This window comes from Diceros bicornis, chromosome 11, assembly GCF_020826845.1.
Source record: "Diceros bicornis minor isolate mBicDic1 chromosome 11, mDicBic1.mat.cur, whole genome shotgun sequence".
In the NCBI taxonomy this organism is placed as follows: domain Eukaryota; kingdom Metazoa; phylum Chordata; class Mammalia; order Perissodactyla; family Rhinocerotidae; genus Diceros; species Diceros bicornis.
Genome location: NC_080750.1, coordinates 57,704,407 through 57,713,285, shown reverse-complemented (window position 1 = coordinate 57,713,285; position 8,879 = coordinate 57,704,407). Strand labels below are relative to the sequence as shown.

The window sequence follows — 8,879 nt, the reverse complement described above, 5'->3', positions numbered from 1 at the left end:
AATTATAATTAAGTAAATGATTGTTTAAGGTCCCTGAGTTTGGGGGTAGTTTGTTAGGGAGAAATAGATAACCAACAAAAAAATCGATGACTAGAATTGGGAATATAACAAAAATCTAAAATACATGGCATAGTCTGTGGAACTGGGTGGGAGGTGAAGGCTGGAAAACACAAGGAAATAGTTGGTGAAGGTGGGAAAAATGGCAAATAAACAGTCTATGTTGGAAAAGCAATGAAGAAACTGCTATTGGAGGCTGGAAAAATGATGACTCATGTAGTTTAAAAACAATTGTCAACCCACATAAATATAGTCAACTGATCCTTGGCAAAGGAGCAAGGGCAACACAATGGATCCAATGGAGCAAAGAGAGTTTTTTCAACAAATCGTGCTGGAACAAATGGACATCCACATGGGAAAAAAAAAATGAATCTAGACACAGATATTATACTCTTCACAAAAGTTAACTCAAAGTGGGTCATAGACCTAAATAAAAATGCAAAACTATAGAACTCCTAGAAGATAACATAGGAGAAAATCTTGATGACCTTGGGTATGGCGATGACCTTTTAGTTAGAACACCAAAGGCACAATCTGTGAAAGAAATAATGGATAGGCTGAACTTGATTAAAATCAGAAATTTCTGCTCTGCAAAAGATAATGTCAAGAGAATAAGAAGACAAGTCACATACTGGGGGAAAATATTTGCGAAAGACACATCTAATAAAGAACTGTTATCCAAAATATACAGAGAACTCCTAAAATGCACCAATGAGAAAATAAACAACTCAATTAAAATATGGTCCAAATACTTTAACAGACACCCACCAAAGAAGATATACAAATGGCAAATAAGCATATGAAAAAATCTACATCATTTGTCATCAGATCAGGGAAATGGAAATTAAGCAACAATGAGATACCACTACACACCTGTTAGAATGACCAAAATCCAGAACACTGACATCAAATGTTGTCAAGGATGTTGAGCAACCAGAACTCTCATTCATGGAATGCAAAATGGTACAGCCGGTTTGGTGGTTTCTTATAAAACAGCACATATTTTTATCATACAATCCAGCAATTTCACTCCTTGGTATTTACCCAAAGGAGTTCAAAACTTATGTCCCCACAAAAACTGTCACACAGGTGTTTACAGCAGCTTTCTTCATAACTGCCAAAACTTGGAAGCAAGCAGGATGTCCTTCAGTAGATGGATGGATAAATATACTGTGGTATATCCAGACAATGGAATATTATTCAGTGCTCAAAAGAAATGATCTATTGAACCTTGAAAAGACATAGAGTAAAATACGTATTACTAAGTGAAAGCAGCCAATCTGAAAAGGCTACATACTATGTGATTCCAACTATATGATATCCTGGAAAAGCCAAAACTATGGAGACAGTAAAAAGATCAGTAGTTGCCAAAGGTTGAAGGGAGGAAAGGATGAATAGGCAGAACACAGAGAATTTTTAGGGCAGTGAAAATACACTGTATGGTATTATAATAATGACACATGTCATTATACATTTGTCCAAACCCACATAATGTACAACACCAGGAGTGAACCCTAAGGTAAGCTATGGACTCTAATTATGATTTGTCAATGTAGATTCATCAGTTGTTAACCATTGTACCTCACCGATGGGGGATATTGATAATGGGGGAGGCTATGCATGCATGTGGGGGGGCGGGCAGAGGGTATATGGGAAATCTCTGTACCTTCCCCTCAGTTTTGCCTTGAACCTAAAACTGCTCTAAAAAAATAAAATCTTAAAAAACATTGTCAAAAGCTGCCTGCAGTAACTGGGATGATATAAAAACATGTCTAATGAACATATTGACGTTGATTTCCAGGGAGAATTTCTCTGAATTTCTTCAAATCAAGTTCAGGGAATCCAAAGTTTTTCATCTCCCACCTGAGACACATATCACTGTTAGTTACCAATTCTGGCAAATTTGAACTATTTTGAATTATATTTTCAAGGTTCAGGAATGATTCTTCTGTTTTCTGGAGAATCTCTCTCAAAGAGTTATTTTATTTTGCAAGTTGAAAAATATTTTTGTTCTTCTTTTTGTTTGCCAGCTCATGGATTTCTATGGCTTACTTCTTCCTTAGTACTGCTGCTATGTTGGTAATCTGGTCAATGTGCACATGTACTTCATTCTCCTGTTCTCCCACTGCTTCCTTTCCAGGTCATGTTGAGTTACTTAAGTAGTTTCAGAGATGTAGAAAATTCTTTAGATATGTTTTCTTGAAAAAATTTCAACCTTAGAATACTGCTTCTTAAACTCCATTATTAGTGTTAGTGTTTTTGCTAAACGTTAACAATCTAAAATTTACTCTCCCTGTTTGCTCATTATAAGCTCTAAGACACACGTGTGTGCATTTGTCATCGCTCAGGGAATAAACAGTTAATATTTGTTCATTTTATTGTATATAAATTTTATATCAAAAGAAAAGCTATAAACATATTAGATTATGTTATGATGTGCATGCTCATGTATTCAAAGGAAATAACTGACACGTCTGAGACTGGAAATGCAACAGAAAATGAGATGGTGTAATGAAAGGATAAAGGAATGGATAGCGGATAGTTATGTGATAAGCACACATGATAAAATGCAATGGTAGAGTCTGGTTGGTGGATATATGAAGTCTTCATTGTAAAAATTTTGCCAACTTTTCTCTCTGTTTGAAAATTTTTACAGTAAAATGTTGGGGGAAAAATTTCCAGACAGATTTATTATCCTCCAAAATGTATGGAAATTATTATTCTCTTATAGCAATTCTCTGATAAGTCTCTTTTCTTACTGAAAGCTGTTATTAATGTAAACTGTGACTAGTGTTTTGAGACTTCATAAACTACTTAAATTACTTCCTAAATATACTTACTTGTTTTCACTGTTTATGTTTGTTTTGTTTGGGTTGATGTTTGAACTGGGATTTGTTCAATTAAAGATTCTGATTCATTGTCATGTTCTCTAAAAAATCAATCAGAACTTTATCATCATCAGAAGCATTACAATTACACGACTCATTTTTGTTCTCCTGTGGTAATTGGGACATAGGCGATATTCTTTTATCTACAGAGACTGCCAGCCTCTGTAAATAGGAAGCAATGTGACAAGTCATTTAGTTCAGAGTGTCAGGTGACCCTAGACAGAGGCAGAGACAGTGATGGTTGCCAGGGCAAAGCTCATAGCCTGGGAACAGCCCTCACAATCTTCCTTCCTGAACAGGGAGTAGCAAAAAGCCCTTATTTCACCCTCCTTGCTTACCCAATGAGAAAAGTGAGACTTTATTATGAGGTTCAGAGTTTAGATGGTTAATGATGACAGGACAGAACTAGAATGCAATTCTCCTGCTTCCTTTACAATACCATTATGCTGATCACATTGGATATTTAAAGGTCGAAATTTATTTAGCCAAAACCTCTAGTCATTTGCTTGTTTTAGCATTCCTTAAAAAATAATAAAATTTCAATAAAATGGGAAAATATAAGTTAATTTTGTTATAAAAATTAGAAGTAAAATTAAAAATTTTAAAAGGAAAATGTAACAAACAAAATAGCCAACAAAGAAAATGCTAATGTATCTCTACTGATAACATACACTTTTAAAACTACAAGACAAACACACATAAGACAAAATAAAGCAGAATTTTTGGCAACTTGTACTATTAAAAAACAATAGAAATTTTCCATTTTTAAATAAATATCAGTGAATAACTTCACAAAATTTCTAATAATCACTGCAATTGGTGCCACTGGGAGTCTGGCTAATCTCAGTACCATCTCATAGTTTGGGATCAATTCTGGTTATAGTCAGGGATTGTTTAAAAAACCTAGTTTGGTAGTTTTATGGTTAAGGAGGGAACTTGAGATCATCTGAGCTTGAACTCCAGAGGCTATTATCAATATCTACTCTACGTGGAAGTTAGAAGTTAACTAATGGCTCTCTGTATATTGATTTTTCATAGACTCTATGAGTTTTCAGTATCCCTACGGACACTGGCTCTAAAGATGGAAACTGTGGCATATAATTTTCAAAAGTGATGGTGCTCGCTTCGGCAGCACATATACTAAAATTGGAACGATACAGAGAAGATTAGCATGGCCCCTGCGCAAGGATGACATGCAAATTCGTGAAGCGTTCCATATTTAAAAAAAAAAAAAAAGTGATGGACCACTGCCAATACTAAAGATCATTACTAAATGCAAGAAACTATTTTAAATGCTTTGTATGCCTTATCTCAAGAGTACTATGAGTATTACATTTTACAGATAAGAAATACGAGGCTCACAACATTAAAAATTTTCCAAAAGTTTAAAATGTCAATATGAATCAGAGCTGGGATTTAAACTTGAGGCAGTTTGGTGCCAAACTTAATCCTTGCACTGAAGTAAAAACTAGAGGTTCAGGAGTCTGTTCTGAGTGATTAATAAGTTAACCACTTCTTTATTCTTTGTGTTTAAATCTCCAGACATCAGCTCTAGCAACAAGGTCACCATCTCGATACTGTTCAAGTATGCTATTTCCTTTCAAATTGCACAATCCAGTACCATGAGAACTATAGACCTTTATCCAAAATCATTCTCGATGATAATATCTGTTGTTTATTGTGGGACTCATATAGAGATTTTATATTTGCATTCTTGATCCTCATAGCAACCTTAAGAGCTACTTACTAGTATTAACATATTTACATACGAGGTAACTGAAGCTTATAGAAGCTCAGTTACTTGATCAAGATATGCAGAAATTAAGTAAAGTGTTTACAAGTACATGTATATCATCCACATCCATGTCTGGCAATTGCAGGTGCCCAAAAAACATTTGTTAAGAAAAGAAAATGAGGTCACATAGATTTTTAGTGGCTCAGTCAGTAATCTTGCCTAGTCAGTATGATGTTCTTTCTCTATCATTATGGCATACTGTATTTTGTTGCCTCCTTATATTACCTTCTCTTTGAAACTGAATTATCTGGCCTTCCCTATGTTGTCTGCTTATTCTCTAAGCATTCCAGATGACTCTGTTCTGACCTATTATATTCCCGGAGAGGGTTCTCTCCCATTAGGTGTTGATGAAATAGAAAATGAGGATTTATTCTTTTTAATAAGAGATTTAATATACATGTCAAGATATGAAAAGAGAGAGAAATGTCAATCTGGTTTATCTTGGGTTTCTCGACTTCGTTTCCTACTCAAAGTATAGTTTTTTTCACCATCCTTTAATATTGTAGAGAAAGTAATAAAGAAAAACCAACCAGAAAACTCCCTTTCCTTTACCCTCTTAGGTTCGGTAACTGGGGCCTGTGAGTCAAACTGATAAAAGATAGATTAACAGGAAAATGGTTTATTTTGCGCATATACAGGGAGCATCACAAAAAAGAAGTGAAACCCCCAAGAATTGGTTAGACCTGGGGTCTTATATATCATTTTAACAAAGGGCAATAAATTGTGGGAAGTAACTAGACAAAGAAAGGGGGATTGTGCTTCTAGGGGCAATAAATTGGGAAAGGTAAATATATGGGGGTAACTAATGGAAGATAAGAGTTATTTAGTAAGGCTTCTTATGCGGCCTCTACTTGATGCCTTCTCCATCGATAATAGTTGTCTTCAGTGATTGAGTCATCCTCCTCTTCCTGGTACAGGAGAGGGAGACACCTTTACAAATGGAAATTTATGTCTTGCTTATAGACAGAAAGGAGGAGGGCAGAGAGCTAATTGTGTTCAGCTCAAAACAATCCTTATGCCAAAGTGGAATATTTTGGGGTGGCGTATTCTGATCCCCTTCAATATCTAATAAATATTATGAAGTTTTTGATCTAAGACATGGCTATCCAAATTTGAGGCATATGAAATTAATACACTAATGAAACTATTTGACACTAAGCCAAAATTTAAAAACTTCTATTACCACTATACATTTATTTCTTTATTATATTCCCATGGTAAGTCACTAAAAGAATATAATAATGTAAGAGGGCAGGAGAAAGAAACATTATGTGATTTATATACAATTTCTGTAGAAGATAATTTGTTATACTGACATTTAAAAATAACTCAAATATTTTTAAGATAAAGATATTTAATTTAATTTCCAATGTAAATGTTAAAACCATGAATTTAAGAAACTCCAGCATAACTTTTAACTACAGATGGCATTCTTCGAGTGCATTTTCTTTTTATAATTGATACTCTCCTCACTTAATATATTATGTAGTCACATATTTGGAAATCCGTTAACAAATTACAGATGAAAGCAGTATATTATTGCATTGTTTTAATTCCAAGCCTAGTGATATATCCATCGGGTATAAAAAGTTGTTTAATTTAAAAGGAACTATTATTTAGTATGTTATATGATATAAAAGTGTCTAGTCTTCCTAAAGAAATTTTTTCTTCATAATATTATAAAATAATAATATTAGACACATTTAAGATTAATGCAGGGTTGCAAACTTTCAAATTTAAAAATAAAGACAGATTTTGACTACTTTTTGCCCCAGTATTTCTCTTTTACAGACTTATCATGTTTGTTACAGTGAAATTTCTCAAAAACCATCTGCTATAAAGATTTTCTCCTGGGTTATAGTTCTTTTCTTATTGTATTCTAATTAGAGACCTTCAAGCTTTAAGAAAAATGCTTGCAACCAAATACAAAATGGAGGCAAACTATTCCATGCTTCTGAGAATTCTCACAACATCTGTTCTGTAGTAGTTATCTCTCTCTTTTGGTGGTCCCACACCTCCTCCAACAAGGGTGTTGAGATATCAACATTCATAGTTGTTATTTATAATAACCTTCTGAGAATATTCTGAATACTTTCTCAGATTTATGTTTTCTTCCCATTATAATCACATTTTAATTTTCAATCATTATTATAAAATTCTTATCTTGTAAAGTAGTTTTCCTTTTCTATTTTATATTTCATTATATACTTCATATATATACATGTTTTATATATGTAGTATATCTATCCATTTAAAAGTTTGAATCACCAGTTAGGCGACTTCATACTTATTCTTCTCTTTTCATATAGTCTCCAATAACAGTGTACCCCTTTGCACTCTTAAAACTTTTAGTTATACATGGCTCCATAAAGGGCATTTTTGTTATTTTTGCCTGAATTATCAACATACAGTAATAAGAATTATCAGGCTTAAGTGTTTTTATATCAACTAGTCATTCTCCTTTTTTGGAATTCTAGAGTGACTCCCAGTTGCCCCTGAAAACTCTTAGTCTGTGACTTCAATATTTCTTCTTAGTCGGCTTCCTTTTACCTTAGTTGTCCTAACAGTTCAAAACACTTCAACATTGGGTTTTAAGCAAAAATAACTTTCTTTCTCCTTTATTATAACCTAAATATGATCATTATTTTTCGTAAGTAGATAATTTTGCTTCAAATACTTTCCCTGCCCTTTTTGAAGTCTCTATTTTGTCTCCTACACGTAGACATTCCAGATAAGTTCCAGCAGAGAATAGTTTCTTTGATTCATATAGAAAAATTTCTGCCCAATTACTTTTTGTTTCCTAAACTGCATTGCATTTAAATCTATGGCTAATTTAGTGTTTTAAGTTTGTTTTCTTGTGTCTGTATTTTGGATTTGCTTGTAGGTTTACTTCTGGATTACAAGGTTCTTAAGTAGAGAGACATGTCATCTCATTCTGTAGAAATTCCTATAAGAATGAACACTGAAGAGAATAATTTTTATCAAACACTAATTTCCTACATGATCGAGAATGATGTTAACAACGTAAACAATTTATTATTCATAAAACACTTGGAATTATACTAGGTCGAGTTCATTCACTTTTGCGTAGCTAATAAATAATCTAACCTACCAGAGACTGTTTAATCTTTTTATTTTTATTGTAGCCTTTACCATATAAAATCCTAACAAATTCTCTTTTTGTTTTCTTAAGACACTTCTGTCTACACGGTTAAAATCCAAATCCTTTCATACTACATGATGAGTTTCCTTACTCCTCGCCTTGGAATAAACTGAACGATCCCGTGAAAGCACATGAAGATGTCCTCACATGTTCCAGTAACTATTATTCAGTATATTGCAAAAGTAAAATAAAGAGCTTAAATTTTAAATAAATTCTTTGTCTGACAGCTGAAGTTTATAAAGAAGTCTTGCTATAAACCCTAAATATAAGGAATTTATGATTTAATTGTAAAGCCACAACTAACACATTTATAAGATAACTCATTACTAGACTTTATTCTATCTGCCCAAAGAGAAACAAGTATTATGGGAATGGATTGAAGACAAGAAAGAGCGGCTAGGTTGTCTGCTAGGTCATGGCATTTTCCATTTAAATCCCTCTTCAAATGTTGTCTAATAAAAATACATGTACATTAAAACTTCTGTCCTCTCCAGGGAGATATAAACTAAACATCTTGCTTTGAAATCCTTTTTCCTGATAAAGTAAATATTTTGATTATTAAAATTGGCTTGACAGTTTCCAAGAGATAAAAATACTACCATGGATTATATGGCAGCTTTATGATATGCTAAATTAACCTAAGTGTTGACTTGTACTTAGAAATGGAAGAATCTGAGGACTTCAGAATTTTCTCAATGATATAGCTAATTAGATTTTTTTAAAAACTGGCATGAATTAGGAATATGCCAAAAACTAGCTCAATTTAGTGATAGAATGTAGTAATTCAATGTTAAACCTTAATGCCTCAGTGACAATGGCAAATGCCTAACTGCTGTGAAATTATTAATGCTTTTGTATGATAAATTTTGATGTTTGAATCATATCTAAGATTAAAATGTGGTCTGGTCCAAAGCACACAATTTTTTATAAGCCAAAAAACTCAATATGCCTGGTACAAGAAGAACAGATATAAAGG

General features: G+C 33.2%; 1 non-coding gene across 1 annotated transcript; it reads left to right on the top strand.

Moving 5' to 3' along the window:
- The first annotated feature begins 4,061 nt into the window (after window positions 1-4,061).
- Window positions 4,062-4,168, top strand: LOC131411622 (U6 spliceosomal RNA). Its single transcript, XR_009221607.1, has one exon. It is a non-coding gene; the product is annotated as a U6 spliceosomal RNA (small nuclear RNA).
- Window positions 4,169-8,879: the final 4,711 nt, after the last annotated feature.